General features: G+C 46.8%; 1 protein-coding gene across 1 annotated transcript in view; it reads right to left on the reverse strand.

Moving 5' to 3' along the window:
* The window catches only part of NCALD (neurocalcin delta), a 58,640-nt gene extending 48,724 nt beyond the window's left edge, over nt 1-9,916 (reverse strand). Inside the window, exon 1 of the mRNA XM_030971097.1 lies at nt 9,577-9,916. The gene's annotated coding sequence lies outside the window, so the exon portion shown is untranslated. The remainder of the gene's footprint in view (nt 1-9,576) is intronic.
* Nucleotides 9,917-26,616: the final 16,700 nt, after the last annotated feature.

The raw sequence follows: 26,616 nt of genomic DNA on the forward strand, positions 1-26,616 counted from the left end.
CAGTACAGACACAGCCAATATCTCAGGAAGCTGGATAGCTTGTCACCTACTTGAATGTTAGTGTCAAAACAAGTTTGGGGGAAGTGAATGCTTACCTAGGGTGGGATATTAAGAGGGGATTATGAATTAGACCCAAAGTTCAAATCATTTGGGACATGCTCTGCTAGGGGCCTTGGGCTCAGTGATGAATTTGCTGGGGCTCTGAAGGGGTTTCAGGGCATGTGCACACCAAGGAGCTGGACTGGATGCCAAGGAGGGCCAAATGTCCCCATGGAGCTCAGCCCTTCTACCTCCAAATCCCAGCCTTGGTTGGCTTGACCCTTGCAGCCCAAATGCCAGCCTTTGTGGGCTCAGCCTCCACCTGCACTAAGCACACCTGCTGCTGGGGTTATTGCAGACTCCAGACCACAGAGAGGGCTGTGGTATGGCCAGTTCAGCTTCTCAGCACCCCACACTTGGACAGCTGCACCTGTTCAGAGGCATCTGACTCATCTGGGTCTGGCCACCTCCGGGTGTGACACCTTCACTAGGGCTCAGGGGATTCCCACAGAGGCACATGCTGCTTGTTCTGGTCAGTTCTGTGTGCATGCAGCAGTGAAGCAGCTCCTCCTCATCCTCCCACCAGGGCCACAGGAGAGCTGGCTGATCTCCAGGGAAGGCAGTGAGAATGGGATGCTCCTCTCTCTGCTCCGGCTCGGTGCTTGGGCAGCCAGCCAGCCACAGTGAAGGCGAACTGCTGAGATGTGGTGACAGGAAGCCACTGCCACCAGCATTTAATTTTTAATTCCTCTCAGGGCTTCTTTGCTACCATCCCTCCCTGTAGCCCTAGGGGAAGGCTGCTGGCACCTGTTTCTGGAGCTCACCTTGTTTGTGTTTGGCTGCATGCCTGACTGTGAGGGATAAGGGAGCCCTGGTGGGTGCTGTCAGGGAGCCCCTCCAGAGCAGCTGCTTTCCTGGGCCAGCAGTCAAGGGTGGGACACACGAGGTGCTTTGAGGGCTGGAATTGCATCCCAGCTCAGTGGGACCTGCCTGCATCACTAGTCCTGGAGCCAGGCTCCTTGGGGTTATTTTTCCAAAAGCATCCTTTCCTTCTTCTTCAAAGAAGCATCCACCAGCAAGAGATGCTTCTTTTCAAGTTGGGCTATAAAAACAGGGGACAGCAGGAGCACACTGCCCAACACTTGCCCCTGGGAAGCAAGGACTGTCAGGGAGGAATTACTGGGCTTGCCAGGGAGGAAGCAAAATTGCCTGAAATACTGAAATATGCCTCACTGCAGACACAGGGGCATGCAGCTGTCCCACTTGGCCTGAAGATCCCCTCTTCTCCCCACTCAAGTCATTCTTCTGCTTAAAATGTTATTTTGGGAAAGAAATGAATAATGGGAATAGCACTGTAAAAGCATGGGGAATTGTGCAAAAAATTCAGCAAAGCTGCTATTTTTGAGAATGTCTCAAATTGGTAATTGTGGCTTGTTTTAACTCCTTCTCTCCCAGCTGCCTCCCCAACACCCTGCTTGGGGTGCCATCTGCAAGCCTGGTGGGAGTGGCATGCAGGAAGGGTGTGCTGTACTACAGGCTCTTGGAGCAACACCACAGCCTACTAATAACTGGCACATGGTGAACTAATAGTGAAATACTCTTCAATTTCTAAACAGATTCCTTGAATTGAGGCAGGGGTTTCTGCGAAGGTCCCAGTGTCTAACAAAAAGAATGAAAATCAGGCAAGCAGTCACCCTGCTAGAGCTTCTGTCACCTTCTGCCATCTCTGAAAGAATTGTATTTTTCTAATTGAAGCATCACAAACATCATGTGTCCATGGTGAGTGGAGGGGTCTGACTCTGCACAGCAGCAGAGAACCCTGCCCAGGTTCTCAGCAAAAACACCATCACTGCAAGACCTGCCAAGACTGCATCTGCCAAGGCTGCAGATCCAGTTAAGCCGTATAAACTCATCTTTAACAAATTCACCAAGACCCCATGGAGCAGATGTGGAGGATGTTATACTGCTCTTTCATCAGCTCTCACTTTCTCTTGCCACTGGTGCAGTCAAATTGGTCAGGTCTCTTTGCAGCCCTGGTCAGGGCTGGCCTAGCTCTCCTGCCTGCAGCATCCTGAGCCAAGGGAAGGCACAGGTGACATCTGGACCTCTACTGCAGGCGGCCCTGCAGTTCCTCCTGACAGAAGCAGTCCTTCTGGGCTAAAACCTAGCAGAAGAGAGGCAAAATAGGAAACAAATGTGGGGGAACCACGGCTCTGATGGTACTGGAAGAAGAACAACCAAAGTCTGAGCTCATGTTTTCAGTTCCTAAAGCAATTTTATTTTGCCCAAGTGCTGCTGTGCGTGTTGGCCAGGACTCCCATGGATGCCATGGAGGTAGCAGCAGGGACAGGGGATGCTCTCTCATAGGCAATCTCATTTCTGAATTGTCAGAAAGAATTCTCTTTGTTTCATAAAGATGACTCTAAACACTCCCTGGATTTTCCTTTCCAAGAGCAGTATGAGAAAATAAATACCTATTTTTTGTTCAGAAAGAGTTCCTCTTTGCATTCCCTCTGACCTTCCCAAGTCCCAACACTTCTGCCTTTCATTGAGTTCTGCTTTTCAGCTTCTACCTTAATGGTGACAAAGGGGACTTCCTTAGCAGGACTCACTCAGCTCCTTCATCAGGCCCTGTCAGGAGAGGCAAAGCACAACACAAATGGTCTTTCTGCAGAAGTTCCCACTACCCAGTAACTCAGAGACCAGAGAGTCCCCACAGACATCAGAGCTGTAAGTGGTTTAGTATCATGTGCCATCAAACATTACATGCCTTGCAATTCCCATTGGGGATTTTGATTAAGGAAACCCTTGAATGTGGCAAGGAAGAGCTGTGAATTCTGATAACGTTCTCAATTTTTAGCAGTAAAGTAATTGAAAATGAAGCGTGAAGTGAAATAATTGAACATGAAAGCTGTGTGCTGTGTCAAACCAGCAATAATATTCAAGTGAGAGGAGAGCGTGGTTAGACTGAAAGATGTACCCTTGGCCAGCCATAATCTTGCACACTTGTCATCCACATCAGCCTGTGAAATAAAAACACAGACCACCCTTCTGGTGGGACTGTTTCAGAAGGGTCAGAACGACTTTACATGAAAAGCCTCATACATGGTAAACAGCGATGAATAGGACGCTTGACAGACAGGTTCAGAGGACAACAGACAGTGCTTCTGCTGAGATATAATTGCTCTAATTGGACCTGGGCTTGTGAAGATGGTAAAGCTAAAGAGGACTCTGCAATCTTGCTGCCATTCTGCACAAAAGAATACTGTTGTGATAGGAAGCACACAGCAGTTGTGGAAATAATCAACAGCTTTGTGCTCACGTCCCCATGGCATCTTGGATTTGCGAGCACAACGTGAGCAGAATATTTCTTTAAAGGTTCTCAGGCTGAATTGCTTCATGAAATCTCTTTAAGTGTTATTCAGCTGAAGTTAGACACTTCATATATGGATCCATTGTGGTTTTGCAGTCCTGAGGAGATGCAGAAAGATTGTGTGAGGCATAATAAGGAAACCTTGCTGCTCTAGGAGTGAGGGAATTTGCTAAGGAAAGAAGCCAACTTTGACCTTCTTCAGCTTTAACTTCTCTTCTCTTGGGTGATAGCCTGTAAACCACCACCTGATCTGCTTGTCTAATAAAACCTCTCTACAAGTAATGTTTGGATGTCTCCAAAATCTGGTCTCTTCTATTTATAATAGTAGAACAAGCATGAAACTATTGTTCTCAAGTAGCAGGCACTGCACAAGGGTTGAGCGTGCAGTGTTCCTCCAGCCCTACTTGGAACCCAGGGCCCAGAAGAGAGAGCAGCCCTGTTAGCCACAGCTACATCACATGGCAGCTAAACAACATCACTGCATCACTGCTAACACAGGCACTCTCCCAACTGCTTCAGACAGCTCCGTTTCATGGAGCAAAAAGTCTTGTATGGCCTCTTCTGCAGATGCCAGAGCTCCCTGCACGGGCAGATGCAGCAGTGCAAGAACATCAGCCTGCCCTGGACACATCCTGCCAGCACACACCCAGCCAGCCTTGCCAAGGGCTCTCCTTCCCCCCTCATCCCACCCCTCCTGGTCCACCATGCCCCTGTGGCTGGACAGCCTGGCTCTGGCCCGGCTGATTATTCTCTTGACAATGAAATTCAGCACACAGCTAAGAGGCTTTGTGACACATGTGGCAGGTATAAACCTGTCTCAAAGCCTTTCAGCTCCCATGTGCAGACACAGTCAGTTGAAATGCTGCCTCCTGCTCCTTTGCAGTTCCTAAGTAAATGTGCAAAAATGCAGCTGTGATGTCCAGGAACTGCTCATGTCCCACCTGTAAACCAGCACTTGCACTTCAAGCAAGGCCACTTGTCCCTAAAGAGCCAACCTGGCTTACTGCACCCTCTCTTACAGAAATGGCCATCTGCAGTGACACCCTGAAGCTCCTGTCCTATGCTCATATTGCAAATACCAGACACAGGGGGCAGGATGTGCATCACCCAAAATGTGAGTGATGGGACAGACACCTTCCCCAGCACCCAGGCAAAGTGACAGGGCTGGGTGCAGGAAGGTGGCCCTGGGCAGCCATGGGAAAAGGTCTTGATCCTCAGCTTCTGCCTCCTCCCACTGCCATCCCTGCTTTGTGCATCACAGGCTTGGTTTCACATAAGGACCTGACCAATGTCCCAACAAGGTGGTGAGAAAAAAACTGGCCATGGAGATGCTCTTCTAAAAAGTGCACGTCTCAAACAAAAGCACATGGGATTTGTAAACTGCAGCCCAGCTAAAAAACACAAGACATGTTTGTTTCCAGGTAGTATGTCTATGATAAACCATAGATTATCACAAGAATAAAAAACATAAGGATTGACATCAGTAGAGTTTTAAACAGCTAAAACTTTGCACAACACTGTGAACAGGTACTGCAAAAAATAGTGAACTACAAAAGAAGATAAACAGAGCTAAACCAAGACCCACCCTCAGCTATCTTCTGTGAAAGGAGGTGTGGCTGGGAATTTCAGGTGCTGGGCAAATTGAAACCAGCATTTCTGACCAAACTACAAGCTTCTTGGTTTTTCTGCATGTAAATCAGATCCTTACATTATCTCAGTGTCATTTTGTGGCTGAAAGCAATTCAGCAGCTATCAGCACAGCCAGTCTGAAATTCAGCCGAACAGGATCTGAGCCCTTCAGCTCGTAATGATTAGATGATTCTGTGGAAATGAATCTTATGAAAAAATGAAGTTAAGCAGAGAGCTGACAGTATGTGAAGAGCACAGAAGGGAGAGGAACTTTACAACTCAGCCTTCACATTTTCCACCTATAGGATTTCAACATTTGCTTAAGTTGTAGTAAGGGCAGCTTCTTCACAGTGCTCCCTCTGGGAAATATCACATTCAGCAATTCCTGAATTACAGTTTCTAATTATATTTTCATACTGTAATGCTGTCTGAAATGCAAATTTGATGACAGAATAATTCAATCCATATAAAATAATTACAAAATTACTGTTTCTCAACCCTCAACTCATACTCCCTGCTATTTAAGAAGATAAATTTAACAGCTGCAAAAGTACAGCCAAAACATAGTCTATTTTTTAAACTGTTATCTGACTATAGCTCTCTGTACGGATTTTGGCTCACCATAGAAGATTATTTCTAAAATATGACTACCAAAAACATTCCAGAGTTAGGATTTTTGTTGCTTTAGCTTGGAACCAACAGCCAGGTCAGCTTTTATTTTGCATTCAGAGTACCCTACATGTGGCATCTGTGTTTAATTGGAAAAACAACTGTTGGTTAAAATGCCAAATCTCTACTGCTGATCAGCTATCATTTAAACCAGTTGTTCCTAATGTTGATGCAGACATTAAATTAGCACAACGTAATGATTTTTAGGAGAGTGGGAACCAACTTCTGCAATAAGTAATTTAAGATCCTGAAACTCCATACTGAAGCATCAGTTCCCACTGACAACTGCCACCCTCTACAGAGGATTTTATTCCCCCCATGAATATTGTCTCAGCAGTAGCTAGGACCTTTAAAAAGACAGCAGAAATTGCATTCTGTTTGAAAAAATTCAAGGAGTAGTGTTCCGCACTGCAAGGGGTTTTTAGGTTTTATTATGATTCTGGCCTAAATTTAGATTGTCATTGCCCATCAACTCACCCAGATCAAGGTAGAGCACACTGAGTGTGTTATTATTATGAGGCTAGAGGCATCAACAGCTCACATCTGGTTTTGATTTCCCTGCTGTATGCAGTTGTGTGAGAAGTGACTTGAGGAGATCTCAGACGTGACTTTAGCCAAGCTCTTTCCTAAGGTGCAGTGCTCCAGTTCCTTGGGAATTGCTGCTCTGCTCTCCCTTTGCCATGGACAAGGAGGCTGGAGGAAGTGATCGTCCCTCCCTCGTGTGTGTGCAAAGGGGGTGACATTTGCAAATGACATGAAGGCTGATGGGAAGTTGGAGGGTCAGTCTAGACTCCCTAAAAGAAGGTGGAGTGTTGCCAAGCCCATGTGCATCTCACATTTTTTCTCTTTATGTCCGAGGATTTCAAGCGCAGGGAAGCTGCAGTGTCAGCTGTGGCGTCGGGCAGAAGGTGAAGGATGCAGCCACCTTCCCCTCTCGGTGGTGGGAAGGAGCCTACAGGCTGTTTACTCTTTTCTCCTGGTGGCTGCAAGCATGGCAGCTCAGAGAGGGAGGGATGCTCAGCATTACCTTGCCTGGCAGCTTCACACACTGCCAAGGTAAACCCGAGTGCTTGTCCAAAGTGTTTGCTACAGAGCTGACCAGTGACAACAAGAGCATGAAATCATCAAGCAGAGGCACACAGCCCCAGGATGACTCTCACACACCATTGCCTTCCCTCCTGAGCAGGGATCTGTGTCACCTCCAGCTGCAGACTCTGGCATTGCCTGTGAGCTGCCTGCCTGCCTGCAGCTCCTTCCCATCTCTGGGGCCAAATGGGTGGAGCCTGATGATGGGATGCCCAAAGGCCCCAAGGACTCATCCAGAGGGGACAGAGCTGTCACTGTGCCAGGCAGGACGCATCCCTGTGCAACCTCAGTGGTACTTACCTGCTTCCCCTATGACATTGCCTCTCAGACCTCTTGCAACAGCATGTACAGGACCCTTCTGCTAAAATGTGAAGCAGTTTACCATCCTTCACTCTAAGGTCAAGTTAGAGCCTTTTCAAGACTACCTTAGTATCACTAAAGAAAGATATCTCCATTCCATCTGGAGATGAGGAAGGAATTTTTAAGACATTTCTAATGAATAGCTCTTGAGCAAAAGTTGCATCAATTATTTTTCCCTTTACAGGTAGTTTCAAGGCATCAAATGCTACAGGACATTGTATTCAAGCCTAAATGAATGAGCACAAGCCTCAGCCCACACTAAGCCTCATCACTCAAGTTCAATCTGGGAGGTGACAGCAGCTACACATGGAGTCAAATCCTGCAGACGTGAGGGTGCATGACTCCTCTGGAATGGCAGGTGCCACTCAGCTCAAATCTGTCCCCACACTCCACACCTTGGTCACTCTGCAGACTTACCCTAGCAGTATAAGCTGGTGAACAAGCAGACCTCAGAGAGTGGTGGGCTGTACAAACCACCTCCCTGTCCTCCCCTGCTAGCCCATCTCTACACTCTGGGAACTCATATGCAGATGGAGGGGAATGAATGCCCTGGGCAGACACACAGCTCCCCACAGCAGCTCAGCCCTGTGCAGACACACAGCTCCCCACAGCAGCTCAGCCCTGGGCAGACACACAGCTCCCCACAGCAGCTCAGCCCTGGGCAGACACACAGCTCCCCACAGCAGCTCAGCCCTGTGCAGACACACAGCTCCCCACAGCAGCTCAGCCCTGGGCAGACACACAGCTCCCCACAGCAGCCCAGCCCAGGCAGGTCACCGGGCAGGGACACCCAGAGCCTGCTCACTCCCCGTGGCAAGGCTGCACATGGGGTGCCAACCCCTCCAGCGCTGCCAGGCTCCTGCAAACCTGGGTAAAGCTCACCTGTGAGGAGCCAGGAGAGATTCCCCATGCACTGGTGCAGTGGCATCAGGTGAAGAATTTAATAAAGACCATTTGAAATACTTCAGCCCCCCCCAACAATAATGTCTCAGGGCATCAGTTGAATTGGAGAGGACTGATAACACCAAATGAAATGGTTTAGACATTTCAGATGTTTCAGCATTTATCCTTGTTCTCCGCTAAGAATGCCAAATGCAGTGAAATCCAGAGCACTAAGCCATAACTTCCTCAGAGAAGTGCCTTCAGTTTTAATATCTGTCTTGGCTCTCTTTCTGAAACAATTACTTATGCTGCATTTGATAACATGAGAATAATTGTTATAGAATTTTTAAAAATCTTTTACTGCTCTGTGTTTTAAATTGTTTTGTAGCTCCCCACTGTTTGAGACCAGCAGCTGCTTTAGAGAATCATTACCATTATCGATAAACCCTTTGAACTTTGGGAGGAAGGGAACAGGAGTGTATAATTAGAGAAGATAAGAAAGATCTAACATACTTTTCCAGGAAACAACGCACATGATGCTTCAGCTGTAACCTGTTCTTAAAACAAATCTATATGTTCCCACACAAACAAACTCAGCCTGTGGCACTAAACTTCAGGAGCTCTGGGATATCCCTCCCCACAACAGCCACCTCGGAGTAAGTGCAATACAGAAAGAGACACAAACTCCCTCTTGTTTGTACAAAACGACCCAAATAGCATTTCATTTTTCAATCACTGTGGTGATTGAAAAATCATGCTGCTCATGCTGCAGTTCTTTTTTTAGCTATTCTAACTGATCTCAATCCACAACAGGAAAAAAAGAAGAGAGAGAAAGAATAAACAAGCCCTGTGTGTGTGTGCTTGTGAGCAAAAGGGTAAAAGCCTGTGCTGCAGCAACGCCGCTCTCTTGGCGTATTTCAGACAATTTTTCAGGAAGCTTTTGATTCTTTCCTCTGTAAATACCATGCAGTCAGGAGTGCCCCAGGAGAGGGGCAGAAAGCCCGGGGAGCGCGCGGGGTGCAGGGACCCGGCGTGAACAAAGATGATTTCAATGCTGAACTTTGAGAGTTGGATTTTAAGCTGTTCCTGGCTGCATTGACTGCTGGCTTCCCCCTCACTGGACACACTGGGTACAAACCCGTCTGAACCGGGCAGAATTAAAAAACAACAAATTCCAGCAGAGGTATAAAAAACACAGTGCCTAAACATCATTACTTTTAACTCCCGAATGCATTAGCCTAGGATTACTCGCGTTCATTTATATTCCTAAAGTGTCAAATGAGAGCGATATCATTTTATTCTCCTTTCATGGATCATTAATCTATATTTAACTCCGTTTTGCCGTCTACACACAGAATTAGTAACTGGAAGCCGCTTTGCATTTATCTGATAGCGCTGGATTTGTTCATCAAGGCAAACTTCCAGCCAAAACAAACAAGTGAAAAAAAATATCAGTCACTGATACAAGCTGCTTTCTATTCTATTTTTTTTAAAGGAAAATAATCCAAACCTGATGAGAACATAAAGCAAATGGTTACCTCACACTGCAGAAATGCAAGTTTTTAATAGTCCATGCTCCGGCAGCCCCTGGGATTCAGCAGCAGCAGCAGCAGCAGCGGCGGCGGCGGCGGCGGCGGTGGCAGGGATGGCTCCAGCATCCAGCGGGCTCTGTCTCTCCCGGCTCCGCCGGCGCGGCCGGGCCCGCAGGCTCAGCCCCCCTGACGTCAGGCGGCCGTCACACGGCCCGGCCCGGCCCGGCCCGGCCCGGGGAGCCGTGGTTGTCCTGGCAACGCCAGCCCTGCTCCGAAATGATTTCCATAGGTCATCTGTCACACTGCGCGCACGCCGCAGCAGCGCGGGCGCCCGGACAAGCCAAACACCGCGGGCTCGCTGGAGCTGCCCGCGCCGGCTGCTCCCTTAACCCTGTCCCTGTGGGAAAACGCGCCGCTCCTCCTCTTCCTCCCGCATCCCCAGCCTCCCGCAGGAAAACAGACATTATACACCTGGAATAATGGGGCACAAAAGCTGCCCTGCGAGGGTGCTGGGGCATCTCAGTGACACGCTGGCCAGCTAAAATTAGGGTCTTTCTAAATGACACACAGCTGAAGTTTTATTCATAGCCACAGTGACACATGCTTGGTCACCCACACTGTGCCCAGATTCGGGCGAGGCAGCAGCGGTCCTGCTGTAGCGATGAGGGCAGCAGCCGTGCAGGGCTGCGGGCTGGCCCCAGAGCTGCCTGGCCTCAGTACCTGGTCCCTCTGCTAGCCTGCATGTGATGCTTCTCCAGCTGCTCCCAGAAAAACATCACGGGAAGGGGGACAAAGCAGTGCATGCCTCCATCTCATCCTGACTCACCTGTGCAGCCTTCTCCTGCAGGAAGAGACATAACACCAGTGTCTCAAATTTCCTTGTAACTCAAGCTAAAATCCACTCCTTCCTCCTAATTTCCTTTTTTCTCTCTTTCTCCACCTTACCAGAGCCCCACCACACATGCACACACCAAGAGTAGGACGCAGAAGATGCTGTAGAAGAGAAAGACTTTCACCTGTGAGAAGCAGGGAAGAAAGACAAAGTGGCAGCAACAAGAAAATGCTTCTGAACTTATCAGGTCTGCATGAGTGGATAGTGAGGTGGGAAGAAAACAGAACAGCAGATCTCAGAAGGTTGTGGTCAGTGACACAGGAGTTGGAGGCCTGTAGCTCATGGTGTTCCCCAAGGCTCAATACTGTGTCCAGTATCATCTAACTGATCCATCAGTGACTGGGACAAAGGGGCAGATGCCTCCTCAGCAAGTTCACTGATGGCACAAAGCTGGGAGGAGCAGCCAATACCCCACAGAGCTGTGCAGCCCTTCAGAAGGACCTGGCAGGCTGGAGAAGTGGGCAGAGAACCATCTGAAACTCAACAAAGGCAAATGCAGATCCTGCACCTGGTGAGGAACCCCAGGGACCAGCAGTACAGCATGGGGGCTGACCTGTTGGGAAGCAGCTCTGCAGGGAAGGTCCTGGTGGACAACAAAATGTCCATGAGCCAGCAGGGTGCCCTTGTGGCCAAGAAGGCCAAAGGCATCCTGGGGTGATAGGAAGAATGTGGCCAGCAGGTCCAGTGAGGTGATCCTGCCCCTCTACTCAGCCCAGGTGAGGCCACATCTGGAGTTCTCGGCTCCTCAGTGCAAGAGAGACATGGAACTCCTGGAATAGGTCCAATGAAGGGACAAAAAGATGATTAGGGGACTGGAACACCTCAGTTTTGAGGAATGGCTGAGGGAGCTGGGCCTGTATAGCCTGGAGAAGGGACCTTATCAAGGTCTATCAGTATCTGAAGGGAAGGCACCAAAAGGATGCAGCCAGGCTCCTCCTGGTGTTGCCAGGTGATAGGACAAGAGGCAATGGCAGAAACTGATGCATAGAAAGTTCCACCTGAACATGAGGAAAAGCTTCTTTACTCTGAGGGTGACAGAGCACTGCAACAGGCTGCCCAGAAAGATTGTGGAGTCTCCTTCTCTGCAGCTATTCAGAAGTTTTTTGGACACAATCCTGAGTAGTGTGCTCTCAGAAACCCTGCTTGAGCAGGGAAGTTGAACTAGACCACCTTCAGTGGTCCCTTCTAACCATTCTGTGAGCCTGGGATCAACAACAGCCAATGCTGGTTTACACAGCATTTAGTGAGTCGGGCACCTCCAGCACAGTTCACCAACAACCTCTCCAGCACCAGCACTGCCCTGGAGCTTTCTTGGGCAGCTGGTATTAGGGGGCAAAGCCCTCTGAGATCCTGAGCTGCCCCCCTGGGCCTCAGGGCAAAGCAATGAAGAGAGCTCAAAGAGCTATTACAATAGAATAAGGCAGCCCCCACTGTCTAAACTCATGCCATAAAAAGAAGATATTCACAATTAGCTAGGAAACCTGTGACTGTTTAACAAAACAAGAATAATGTGATGAATTTTAAAAACCCACTGATTACTACATGTGTTGCACATAATCCTACATATTAATCCAATATAGAAGGCTGACACTTCATGTCAACACCCACCAATAAAATTGTATCATAACTTACAGATGTATTCTTTCACTTAATGGCAATGTTTATACAATACTACATAAAATTTGGGTTTGCAGTTTAAAAAGATATCTCTCAACACTGTGTAGTACATTTCTTTCTATTGGTCTGACAAAAATGCATGCACCTGAGAGATTTTAATGGTTCTTAATTCTTATAAAAGCCTTTTTAGAAAAGGGGACAATACAACACATGCATTTTGATGGTCACAAAATGTTAAAAAAAAACCATTTTGCTGATTCCCTAAAGAGCTGGCAGAGACAGCCAGGCAGGATTATAGAATCAGAATGGTTCTGGTTCAAAGGGACCTTAAAGATCACCTACTTTCAATCCCTCTGCCATGGGCAGGGACACCTTTCACTAGATCAGGTTGCCCAAAGCCCCATCCAGCCTGACCTTGAACACTTCCAGGAATGGGACACCCACCACTTCTTCTTCACAGGGCAACCTGTTTCAGTGTCTCACCACCCTCACAGAGAAAAATTTCTTCCTAATATCTAATCTCAGCCAGCACTCTTCAGTTTAAAGCCACTACCCCTAGTCCTGTCACTACATGCCCTTGTAAAAAGTCCCTCTCCAACTTTCTTGTAAACCCCTTTGTGTACTGGATGGCTGTTCTACAGTCCCCCCAGATCCTTCTCTTCTCCAGGATGAAGAACCTCAACTCTGACAGTCCCTCAAGGACCTGCACCTGCTCTGCTCCTGTGCCAATCTGGTCCTCCACAACTGCAGACAAGTGTGCATGCAGAGCACCTTCGTCCTCCAGCATAAAAATAGCCCTTTCACTCACCTTTACAGGATATTTCTGCTGCACTACAAGAGCTTGGAGGAGCTTTTAAACCATGCACAGTGTTTATAAGGGGGTACTAATTATATGTTGAGAGGGTTATAATTTTCAGCCAGCTGAAAGATACTAAGTGAAAGAAAGAAAGAAAAGACCAATGCTCTGAAGAACATGTGATAATGGCAGTGTAGGTTTGGATGTTCCTGGTTCCCAAGGCTTGGCAGAGGTTTTCCTGCACCTCCCCAGTGGTGTGGCTCCTCCACAGGGATATTTTCTGAATTGCTGACTGAATCCCTACTTGTCAGTGTAACTGTCAAAGCTTTCCAGGAGTAGGGTCAAGGGAGTCTTACACCATGCATACAGATGCAGAAATGAAGGCAACAGCATCTGTCCCTCAGAGAGCTGAAGTATCCTGCAAGAAGTGGCAGAAAAACCTATATTTGCTGAATTAACTTAAATTTTCCATTATAAAACCCCCAACATAAAGCCAGCTTCCTCTATAATTTCAATCAACCAAGTAAGCTCAAAGCAATGAGACATGGACACTGACAGGAAAAATACAAACCAGATCTTTTATGCAGAGAAGGACTTGTGAGTGATGGCTGACGAAGAGAGCTGGCAGTCTAGAAAGCTTAGAGTAGTTTAGTTTAGTTTAGTTTAGAAAGCTTAAGGTTTTTTAAAGTTCTTTTCTATAGTTTAGTTTAGTTTACTGAGTTTAATTTTAGCTAGCAGCCCAGAAAGCCAGCTGAATTCAGGGCTACATCAAAAGGAGCAAATTAGAAGAGAAATAAGGGGATTGACCAATCCCCAACTTGAAGTGCTACAAGGGAAAGTGTAGGATTTTGCACCTGGGATGGGGTGTAGAGAGGATGTACAGACAGAGTGCGGAATGAGAGGCTGGAAAGCAGCCCCACAGAAAGGGACCTGGGGGTCCTGGTTGATGGAAGGTTGAATATGAGTCAGCACTGGATGATCTTTGGGGTTCCTTCCTACTCTTAACATTCTACAGCTTAAAATCTGAAGCCTGCTGAGAAACAAGTGCATTGCATCCATCTGGGGCCATGACACACAGGCACTCCTCCTGCTGCAAGAACAGGATGCTTCCTGGGGAGAGGTTTCTGTCGTGCGTTTGGGAGCACCTCCCTCCTCCCACCCCTCAAGTCTGGGGCCCATGGAGGGCAGTACAAGGGAACAGGGGCTGGCTCCTTTATCCTGAGATGATGGACAGTCTGCCAGAACTTCACTGACTGCAGCAAGGTGTGTTGTATGTATCATAATACACACATTGGTATCTCAAACACCTAAACTCAGAACACACGTGTATCAGGACTTGTGTGGTAACTTGCACACAAATGCAGTACTACAAGGTAGGGCACCATCCAGCTTTCCCCCCTGCACTTTTGTCTCTGCAGAGCTAACAATAGAAAACATTTGTTTGCTCATTAAGTGGAAGACACGCAGGGAGCAGAAACTCTAGATGGGTTGCTCTTTGAACCCAAAAGACTAGATCTACCCTGGCGTCAATCCCTGCTCTCAGGAAGGAGCCACATCCATGCAAGCAGCTGAGAATCTACTCTTGGCTTTCCTTTTATCAAAACAACACTTAGAAAGTGTTTCATCTTGGAATCTTCCCTCAAACATCCACTACATTTTATTGTTTTTAAAAATAAAAGGAAGGAAAAAGGCAAGTAGGCATGATTTTGATGTAATAAATATAAAGAACAAACCACATGTGTTTTGCTGGCCTCTGCAGCTTGCTGTTTGAAAGAGTGGCTAATGTTTCCATTGGCATTGGTTACATAGATAAAAAAGAGACAGAAACAGCGCTCAGCAAACTTGTCATGTTGACTTTTGCTCTTGTAGAAAAACAACATGGCAAAAAACCCACAGGAAAAGACATTTTAGTTTTGATACAGCTGTCATGGCACTACTGGCACAGGGGGTTTTGAAACAAAAACAAGAAGAGAAAGTGGTTCAGCCCACCCTGTTCACTGATGGTGGCTCAGTGAAAGAATTATTGTTTGAGTCAAATCAGGTGGAAGATGGTTTCCCAGGAATGCAGCACTGTAAGAAGATCCTACACTCTCCATATATCTGTCATGACTCTTTACTGCCACTAATTCCTGTTCCCAGGGAGGTGAAAGATTCTGCTTTCCAAAGCAGTAATTTTTGTTTCCTGTACTGCACCAGTGGCTTTGGGGAGGCCCCCAGAACCCCTCCTAATGGTGAGAAGAGCCCCCAGACTGAAGGGAGACTCTGTGAGGGTGTAAGCATCAGCAGTGAGGACCTGGTCCCAGCCAAGGCCTCTGATGGCTGCTGCTGAGGGGTGGGAAAAGCTCTTGCAGTGTGATTTGCCTTTTTGTGACATATTCTGTAGAAAGGATCACTTGGTCTGCAACAGCTTTTCTGGCATTTGAGCCTAAATGGTGCCATCATCTATCCTTAGGCAGTATTGCACTGATTGTTTCTACTGCTGAGATATGCAACAGCTTCTTTTAAAAGTTTTGCTTGCAACTGCTTCCTCGTAGGAACTGATCACTTTTGGGGCTTGTGCATCCCTCCTGCATCTCCTCCGCTATGCCAGTGTCTCTACATCCTCTCCTTTCTTGACTTGTTCTCCTGCATTTCCCTTGCAATGCCCTCCCCTTCACTCTGGGAAACTCCCTCAGTTTCACTTTAGATGGGAAAAGCATCTTGAACCGTGACAAACTCACTTTTGGCCACCTTGCACATCTTCCAGGACGACTCCAGCAGCTAAAAGGAGCCAGGACCCATTTCCTGGCCCAGAGATCAGGTGTCATAGCACCACTGGAGCCTGCAGTGACAAACCTCTCCCCAAGAGGGTGGCCTCATCCCTTTCCTCCTGTTGTGAACAACCTCAAGCCTCTGCTCTCCCCTAATCCACAGCCAGGAGAGTGAGAGGAGTTGAGGTTGGTTACCACAACAGTCATTTAGCCTCTGGGCAGTAGCAGGTGGGCCAGAGTGGAATCATCCTTGTAGGAATCCCATCTCACTGACACAGAAACTCCAGAAGACCAGCTTAAAAATGTAAAAGACTAAATAAAAAATGAAATATTCTTATCTGGAAAAAAAATCCCATCATCTAGCAATCACAGTCAGTGCCTCCTAAGGGACCAGCCAGAAGACTGATTTTGCTGCTGTATGTGGATGCTTTCCATTAATTGATGCACTTGAGTTGTGTGTCCTTATCCAGGGGCCAAACTGAAAGAAAACAAGGAAAAGTAATTTGGATTAATCAAGAATTGATTACGTGGCAACATGCAGGGAAAAAAAAATGCACTTTGGATCAAAGAAAGCATTTAGGGCATTTTAAAACAAGCCAAGGATATTTGGAAACAAAGGTCTTCATCTACACTGGCCCTTCAGCAAAGACCTGTGTGGGCAGGAGTGGCCCCCATTGCTTGTCCTGCTGATGGTCACCCTCCCTCATCCTTGAGGCCTGTTTGGCTGGGAAGCACAGACCACCCCTCTCCTCTCAAACTCTGGTATTTGTATGATCTAACCTAGCCTAGATCATTTGGGCTGAATTTGCTGATTGTTTGCAATTCCTGAAAGCAGCACTGTCTGGAGAACAATTGATTTACCAATTTTTCATCCAGAGCGAAATAATATTTCAGGTAGCAAATTACCCCCTGAGCCCTCTTGCGAGGATCCCTGTGGTCTCAGAAAAACATTTTCTAATTGTCTGGCTCTTCTGCATCTCCTTCTTACTGTGTGGAAGTCACATCTGAGCTGCAGAGAAATTAAGATCCTGACCCCAAGTCATCCAAGCACATGGATAACCTTACACTGGCTGGGATGTTACACATGTGCTTAAGCATTTGTTGGCTGAGAGCCCAAGTGCCTGACAGCATCGTGGAAACCAACAGTGCACACAGTGATAGCGGTGCAGAAAAACAAAGAAACAAGATAGAAATATCCTTTTCCTCCCAAAGAAATCTTTCACCAATAGGGAGAATGGAAGAGAAATCAGGAATTCAGTCATTTGTATTTTAGTTCCACGTATATTGAAAAGAACCTTTCCAGTTTTTAAAAAATGCTTTGCAGTGTTAATCACATCTGGCAAATTTCAAATGTTTTTGTTTTTTTCTTACTTTTCCTGTGCTTTCACTCCCTCACTTTCTTCCCCTTTCACTGAGTTGCTGCTGTCCATTTCTGTGTAGTTAATCTTATCTGAGGAGCTGCTACTATTTAATTTGTAATAGCAAGTCACCAGCCACCAGCTTGCAGTTGCACATGGAAACACTCTATCACACTTCTGTTAAATATACCAGTTCGTGAATAGCCCAGTTTATAAACCAGTGAATTTCAGCACACCTTTGACATTGTGTTTCACTGCCCCCCTCAGGAATGAGAGCAGGATGTTATCCTTCCTTCATGGAGACACAGCAGTACCAGCACTTCCCATGGCTCTGAAGCCCTCGAGGTCATATCAGCCCTTGGCATTGGAAACCTGTTTTCCTCTCCAGAGGACGGTGGTGTTTGGCAGCCCACTCCCAGGAGCCCACATGGTGCCTGTGTACACCCTTGCAAAGAAGGCTTCTGCCCACACATCTTCCCCAGAAGAACCTGGAGGACGTGGGGCCTTTGGGCTGTGCTGGTCACTGCCAGCCTCCTCCTCACCCAGCTCCAGATTGCCACCCAGACACTATCTAGCCAGGAGGAATATCTCCCCTGGGCTGAATTGGGACACAATAAACAGCTCATTCTATTTTCTGCCAGTCCCAACCTGGACATTTCTGTGTCCCTCCCAGTTACCCAGCGCCTCCCCAGCAGCTAATCTCTACTCACTGCTAGATGGGTAAAGTCTAAATTGCCAGCTTTGCCTGGCTTTTTATCAGTGGGCAGGCAGGGGCCAGAATGGGACAAAAGGTCAGGTCAGAATGGAACAAAAGGTCAGTTCAGCTTGCTCTGGAGTTCTGCTCTTTGAAATGCAGCTCGCTGTCCTGTACACATTGTTATACGGCATCTCTGGCAGGCGCTTCCTCGACCTCTTCCTCCACAGATAATGTGGAAAGGTTTCCTAGTGTCACTAGCTGCTGAAAAGATAGGAATGAAAGCATTTTTGGCATCTGTTTTCTGGCTTACACCAAGTGTCTTTGCCCTTTCCTTGATCACATACACTTTTCCCCTTTATCCCTTTGATATCCAAAAGGTAGGTGGTGATAAATTTGTCATACATTTCCTAAACACAGGAGCAGGAGCCAGAGAAGCTATCGTGCTGGGACACAGACCATCCCTACTGCTTCAGCACCCACTTTGTCCAAGCTGAGAGGAAGGACCTGGCCATGCCTGATCAGCAACTCCAAAAGCAGTGGCCAGCTCCATCCCTCTGACATCCCATTTCTCACTTTTGCCTTTTCCAGCACCTGCTGGTGGTGCCTGCCCATGTCCCTGGCCCTGCTGTGAGCAGGATGGATGTGTGGACACCAGTTGGGCACATACCTGCAGTGCAAGCTCACAGCAATTACCCAAAGGCATGAATTTTCATAGCGTAGGCTCTGCAGCCTGGCAGGGCAACAAGACGAAGGCACAGAGCAGCAGGAGTGATTACTGCATGGCCAGGCATCTGTGGCAGCCCCAAAACCAAAAGCTGTCAGTCTCTGGGCAGACAATAGCAGAAAACCCTCTCTCTAATCATCATCCACTCCTTCCCCACAGGTGATGACAAACATGGAGTCTGCTAGGACTCTGGACACTAAGCCAAATGTTTGAGACCTTTCCAGGCTCCAGTTGTGTTTTGTGTCTCTCCTGAAACCAGACCTGATGCTATGGTGTTCTGTCCCCACGTAAAAGCAATCCTGTGTGTAAGGCAGCTCCATGGCTGGACCCACAGATGAACAGGCAGATGTGCTCTGAGCCCAACAGTGCTACGTGTGACCTGGAAGGTAAAGGCAGATTCCCACAAGGCAACTCAATCACTCTTTCCATTGACTTAGTTGCCTCCACGGGTATGCATGCACACATGGCTTTTTGCAGGCAGGTGTGAGGTCACTGTGCCCTGGTTTCAATTGACTGGAAACCACATGAGTGTGGATTACGTGGAAAAAAATCCACCAAAACCGAGCAAAGAAGGCAGCCACACTTAGACAGTATTTGGTTGCTGCAGAGCAAAAGTAAGACAGAACTGACAACTGCCTGCCAGCAACACCCCTGTAGAAATACCCCAAGAATAAAAAAAAGACCTAGGAACAGCCAAATTCTGTAAGATCCATTTACCAATACTGCTGCATTTATGGCTCCTATCTGTCTTTAACAGGACTAAGGACTATGTTGTCCTTTGAGTGAAAGGCCTCATTGCATGAAGTACCTTCCTGTCCCTGGTGGAGATGACCCTGTGCAGGCACAACAGATGGCCCTGGACTCCTCCTCAGACAGTGACAACTATGGCTGCTTTCCTACATTATCTCTGAGTGGGACAGTCACCCAGCTGTGTTAAATCCCAGCAACTAAACTCATCAAAACAAAACAAACCAGAGCAAAAGTGAAGCTGTCACTGGCATGAGAGGGACATAACTCCAGTCAGCCAGATGACAGGCCATGGCTGGACACTGCCAAGCCAGGCCTCGCCTTCATCCCCTCATCACTGTTGTCAAGAACAGCATTTTCCAGCTGCTGTACCCTGGTTTTTTCTTCAGGAGGTGAATGCCACCCCAGTTTGAGGATGGCTTTTAGGCTACAAATGCATTAACTTTTAAAGAAGATGCAAAGACAAAACAAATACAGGTAGGTGCATGAATCTCTGCTCCTGACTCACTGAGTCTGAGCACTGCTGTCACCCAGTCCTGCTCAGCCTCCTCTCCCAGGTGGTCACAGACCCTCCCAGGGATTCAGTGGCACCTGTTTGCTCCTTCAGTCCTTTCCTTCCCTGCCCTGGTCCCTAGAGACTCATCATGGGGCTGGAGAGCAGAGCCCTGTGCTCTCCAGGGCTGTGCAAGGTGTTACAGCTGCATGTTTTATCTGCTTCAGGAAGATTCAAACAGGAGAGTGACATTTTATTAATGCTGAATTTGATGAAATGTTACCTGAAACTGGTGAAAAAGAGATTTTTAGATTTTTGAAATTTTTGAAATGTATTGAATAAGACCTGTCCCAAAACAGTATTAACTTTGCAAATGAAACTCACCCAAGTACTTAAGTGCCTCAAGCCAGCCCAGCAAGACAAGAACAAAGACAGAGAACAGTTATTATGTAGAGAAATGGTGACATCCAAGTTAAAGATGATCTGGGTATAGTCCCAAAACAAATTTAATCCTTCATCTCAATCTGTGGTACAACAGGACAATGAACAGAGGGGCAAAGATAGGATAGCTCATCAGACTTGGAGTATGGGGATATTACCAATGGAATAACATTTGAAGACTTCTAATCTGTTTGAATCAAAAGACCAGATGATCTGTATCTGAGAATCAAAGAATAATGAAAGAGCTGGCAAAATTAAACAGTAAGTCTGGCAGCAAGTGTTTCTAACAAATATTTCTAGTTCAGGCTGTCTCTACTCAAAGGACTGCTTACAAATATGGGTCCCTTTATCTGGTCTATGCAGCATAAAAAGCATAAAGTCAGATTTTAAGGGAGGAACAAAGAGGAAGAGAATACAAGCACATATCTTTATGAAACAGATGCATTCAGTTTGGCCAATATCTGCTTTTGATTAAAGGATTTTACTGGCCAAAGGAAATGTTATTTACCTTGACTCTGCTAAACCACTCACCATGGTGCAATATGGGTAAGCATTAGAGAAAACAGATAATGCAAGCTGCAAGAACTGTGAGGCTCTGGAGGAGGAGCTGGCCAGTGGACAACAACTTGCTGAACCTGGAGCAGGCTGGCAGGTGGGTGATGGCAGATCTCTTCAAGGGTGGAGCCTGGGAGTGCTCTAATTTATAATGGCATAAAAAGCAATATTTTGCTGGTGAAATATGGTGATGAAGATGTTGCCTGCATGCAAGATGATCACAGTGTCAGAGGATGGGCAGACAAACTCAAACTAGGAAGGGGCAGAGATGCTTGAGGAATGGAAAGCTACCTGGCTGGAGGAAACAAAGCTAGTTCTGAGCTCTGTTCCCTTCAGCTCTGGTCAGACTGGGTGAGCTAAACAACATTTTGCAAAAAGGTATGGATGGTATGGAGCAGTGGCCATCACTGTTTCCAAGCACATCCTGCTTATCCCACGGACACTTCCCTGAGGACACAAGGGAGGCAATGACATATTCCCCCTTCTACCCTACTGCTGGGCTGGTTAGACTTGACTCGAAACTTTCCTGTTCAAGATATGTGTTTGGCAAAGAGCAGTGAATCCTTGAAACTACAGTCCACAATAAAAGAGAGACATAGTTCAAGCATTTTATTTCTTTTAACTGTCTGCATATTTGTCTGCATCTCTTTTGAATTGTTTTACCAAAAGGTACGTCTGTTCTGGAAAAAAGGCACAAGTCATTCCTAAAAGGCAAAAAAAGAGCAAGTTCCACTGTGCTAGGAGTTAGTCACCGTTTTGAACTGTTGTCATGCAACTTTTCATAACTAGGCAATGCAAAAACAAAAACAATATAAAATAAGCCTGGATTTATCTCTTGAAAATCCTCTGTTGGAAAACGAATTGGATGAGGGAGATTTTCACATTGCCAGAGGGTAATTTTCAGAGGATTTTAAGGTCTTTGGTGGGTTAGCAACAATGAACATAAAGCAGTTAAACTGTGGGTACACAGTAAATGGCATTTACACAACAGAGAAAGTGCCACCATGACACTGACAGGACAGCACTAGATCAAGGTAGCTGACCAAAAGAAATAGAGCAGGCCAAAATGAAGGGGAAAAGTTATTGCCTTGTCTCATCATGAGCATTGCCTTTCATTTTTGAAACAGCAAGCAAAATAAGCCAGTAGAAATAATGTCAGGAAAGGCAACAGTGGAAGCTCCTAGGATAAGCAGGAACTGATTCCTACTGCTGGTCAAAACAAATGTATTGTGCTGTGAAAGGGAGCAAAGGGAATACCGAATTTCCTCTGGAGTTGTGTTTATGGCCCCTGTGCTCCCTACCACAGTGACCCCAGACCTGCTCCATGTCCCCTATGTTTCTTCATTAAAAGGCCTCCTTCACATCTGCAGACAGCTCCAGCACTCTTCCAGTTCTTCCATTTTGTTTCTGAGCTGCCTCTGTGGGGCACCCAGCTCACCCCCAGTGTCCATAGGCCAGCCATGCTCTGCCTCAGCCTCCTGCTGCTCCACTTTGGTGGGTTTGGATGTGGACAGCAATGGTAGGTCTCATCATGTGCAGCATGGCTGAACTGATTCAACTGCATAAAGAAGGCCTGGAATGTCTCTGGATATCATTGGGTAGAAGATTGTTAATTTTGATTTATTTTAATAAGCTATTAGTTTTCACAAAATACAGAGGAACTGGTATTTTCAGGGCAGATTTCCCCAGAAGAAAGACTTCAGGCAGTCTGACTGGATTTGGGCAGTGGTTTCAAAAGCTGTTTGGGGGGCACAGCGAGACAAGAGATGAAGACATCTGGAAGAGATGGTTCAGAGCATAGACCCTACAAGTCAGACCCTGATTTCAGTAAATGAATTACATCAGGGGTTAGCAGTAAAGTCTCAACAATATTTATGAGACACTTCTTTACATGAACAAGCCTGAAACATTTGGAAACTATTTGTTTTTTTCAGATACATACTGCTTAGTTCATCGTATTAGAGACAGATTTTGGACCCCGAAGCGTGGAAATGTGTCCAGAGTCAGACTGTTACAAATGTTTCAGGCCAACTCCACTGTGCTGATACACTTAACAAATTCAGGGGACTGGGAGTTGTTTTCAGCAGGTGTGACCAGCACTGCAGACACCACGGACATGGTAGGATAGGCAGGTCTGGCATCCCCCTCCAGCGGCCTTGACCCTACTGAAAGTTTACCTACACTACAAAGCACTGGATATCAATATATCTATATCTATATCTATATCTATATCTATATCTATATCTATATCTATATCTATATCTATATCTATATCTATATCTATATCTATATTTCTTTCTATTTTTTTTATTTTTAATCCTCCCACCATACCTTTTAAGACCCAGCCTTGCTATTATTTTGAGTGCTAATCAGAAGTGGACCTGTATCCTTTCCAACAAGAAGTGAGCCCTGAGCAATATAACCCAGGAAGAAAAGGTGCCAGCAGCTGCTGCAGGAGCAGGAGGGCAGGAAGGATGACAAATAACCCACACCCCTGGAGCCTGTGCAGCCAAGGGGCTGTGGGACATGAGTGCCCAGCACCCAACAGCATTGCATCAGTGATGGGAAATGAGTGAGTCCCCCTGCCCAGACCTCTGACTGGTCCATTCCTTCACCCAGAGGCCAGTACTCAAGTACAAAGAATGGCCTACTGCACCCTGGGGAGATCCCATATCCTGGATCAGCCTCTGTGAGAAGGGGTCCTGCACAGCCTTTAGTTGTCTTGCAGCACAGTGTTTCCTCTTTAAATATGAAATGTCAAGATTTAGGTTACATTCTAGGAATATTTTATAAATTGATATCAGATTAATAGCTGTCAGGAGCAGGCATGTACTGCCAATACCAGCTGACTGTGAGAGATGGAGAGCTGGGCTGTGGCTGAGAACTGGGAGCTGGGATGCCCAGGGTGAGCAGCCAGGAGAAGCAGGAGGAGGAAAAAGCAGAGTAGGAGGGTGATCCAAGTTTGCTAAGGAAAGTCCTGCTCCAGCAGGGATCATGGTTTCAGAGAGAGTGCCTGGTTGGGGGTGGTTTTCAAAAGCTGGCTCAAGATGTGGAAGCACTTTTCCTCTCACTCAGCCTGTGAAGGCACACAAAGCACTTCTGGTGCATTCAGGCACTGACAGTGACACCATGATTTGAGAACCTGATTTCACATATTTGCAGCCCTTCAGGAGACACGTACTACTCCTTGTGCCTGTTCACACTTCTGCTGGTGCTGCCAGTGCAGCTCGGGAGAGCTGTCCCCAGCAGCCTCCCTTAATCTGCTGTCTGAGCACTTAATCGCTGACTTACTGCAGTGCTTGGGACGGGAGAGGCAGGAGCCTTTACAAAGGTTTTCCAGCCACTGCCAGCTGCCCTGCAAGATGCCTGGCCTCACGTCTGCTTATTTTACACCATTTAGAAGGCTGGGAACAGCCTCCACTTGAGCAGTGAGGACCAAACCTCTTAATTACCATGAAGTGAGAAGCTGGGAAACTGGATGGCAATGAGGAGCACAGTGCCAGGCTCCCCCCAGAGCTACCCCTCCCCCCTTATCCATGGAGCTGGGAACACAACCAGCCTCACACCTCGCAACAATATGAGTAAAAACAGCTTCAAAATCTTGCAAGGATCAGAACTATTGCACAGTAATGCCCAAGCCAGCAGTCCCTGCAGCCAGCGTCAGTCTTTCCAGTGATATTAAAAGTTGTTGGACAAGGGCCTAAGTGACTAACAAGTACAATATTTGAAATAGAGGCGTGGGGCGTATCTGCAGCAATATGAAAAGAACCCCTATTCAATGTCTATTCAGTAATTAACTTTAAAATATGTCTGCTGTCACTAAGTGTTTTGCAAACATGCTGAGTCTGTAGTAGAAAATGAAAACTGTCCCATTTATGAGTCAGAAAAGTTTGCCTGAATGCAGGTGAGGCATGCAGAGGAAAGAAGTATTTCTGCAAATACATTTGAATAAAAATAAGTGAATTGTTGTGAACATAGGAGAGGCTGTACAAAGTCAGAGAATATGTAATGAGAAATCCTATTAAAATCCTGAATTTGAAATCACTTCAGTCTAGAACCACCATAACTTAGATTTTTTTCAAGATCTTCAAGTGTCAGTGTTCCCCAATAATAGTCTGAAATTAGTTTTAATTATATGAGTATATATATGTATATATATGTATATATATATATATATATATATATATATATATAGCAACTATATACAATATGCTTAATCACAGCTAAACGAGGTGCCTCAGCCCCTGGTACAGTCACAGAGGAGAGAAAGGTGCCTGCAGGGAGTGGTTTGTCCCTTTTCAGTGAAGTTAAAAGCATTTTGATTTAATTGGTGCCCTATGTATGCCATATGACGCACAGAAACCAGTGTGAGGTCACCAGAATGAGCCCCTGTCCCCTGCCATGAGCACAGCCACAGCCACAGCCACTGCTGGGGGCCACTTCAGGGGGCTGGGGGCTGCAGGGGACATGGTAGCTGTGACAAAGGAGGTGTCAGGATTCCCTAGATGCAGGGTCTCCCAGGAGACATTGAGGGTGTCCTCCCCAATGGCCCTGGTGCCCAGTGGCAGGGCAGTGGCTGGACCAGCAGAAGCTGAGATCTCCTGTTGGGGCTGCAGGGGCTGCGGGGGCTCCAGGCTTGGCAGAGGGACACCTGCTCTAGCAGGATGCCACAGCACCACGTGAAGGAGCAGCAGACTACATGTCTTTGCCCTGGACTTCATGCTTTGTAAGGAAATGGCAGTTTTTCTAATCAATGTGTTTTCATAAAACATCATAGAACATGGCTGTGTGTTCACTGGGTCTTTGTGATTGAAGAGCCACCACATCTGCTGTATTTGAGAGCAATCCCTGCTTTGTTTCTGCATTGGCTACAGTTTGAAAGCCTCTGGAGACAATTTTTAGGGCTCTGACTTACACTGTGGGCACTCCTGCAGCATCAGGTTACCAGCAGCACCTCACAGGGCAGCAGAGACCTACCAGCCCTCCCAAGAAAATGAGATTACTGTAACACTGTGAAGCTGCACGAGGACATCAGGAACAGGAGCTATAGCTCTCATCTATGAACTGTCATATAGTTTTCAAATCCTAAACTTGTTACTCTTGCATTTCCTAGATGCTGGCATCCCTGTACTTCTTCTAAGCAGACAAGGACAGGAGGGAGATGACTACAAATTTCCTCCTGTTTTTTTCATGAGCTCAGTGGCAAAATTAAACAAAGAATTTTAATGTGCTGGTCAACAAACAGTCAGATCTCTGCAAATAGCCAATTCTAAGGATTTCTATGACCTTGGAGTATTTAAAGACCAACTGGGCATAAAATGCACAAATGTCTATATAGTTTAGTCAATATATATTTTATTAATTTCCTGGGATTGGTGCTGAGGGCTCATAAGTGCAATCCGCACACACCAGTTTTCCCAGGCCTTTGAGCTGCTCCTGTACCAGCAGAGCTCCGAGAGAGCCAGGCAAAGTGGAGCGGGCCCAGAAGAGAAGAAGGGTTTGTGTGACAGCTCCTGAGCCAGGAGGTCTCAGTAGCTGTGTGCTCTCAGACAGAGATGGACCAAACTGGGCAGACAGAAGTTCCAGGACCTCCACTTTTCAGCAGTCAGCCTCTGCCCACCATGATGGAGTGGCTGTGGGGACAAGAACAGGACTGAAGCCGTCCATGGAGATGAGCCCAAGTTCTTTGAGCACCAGATGCTCAGTGGGGCCCACAGGGGTCTGTGAGACAATGCACGTTCCCCTGGCACAATTGGCACTGCAAATGCAAAATCTCAGGTGCTGGTGTACCTCCAGCATCTTCCAGACTGGGGCAGCCCAAGAGTAGTCTGGAGAACCTAAACTGTGGATTCAGATGCCCACTTTCCAGATAGGAACTGTTTCAAATGTCTGATTATTTTCATGGGTTTGGACCTTGGTTTTAATAAAAGAAATTCTGCCCTAGATAGAGCATAAGGAAGATAAAGCTAGTGAGGC

The sequence above is a fragment of the Camarhynchus parvulus genome, chromosome 2, assembly GCF_901933205.1.
Source record: "Camarhynchus parvulus chromosome 2, STF_HiC, whole genome shotgun sequence".
Taxonomy (NCBI): Eukaryota; Metazoa; Chordata; class Aves; order Passeriformes; family Thraupidae; genus Camarhynchus; species Camarhynchus parvulus.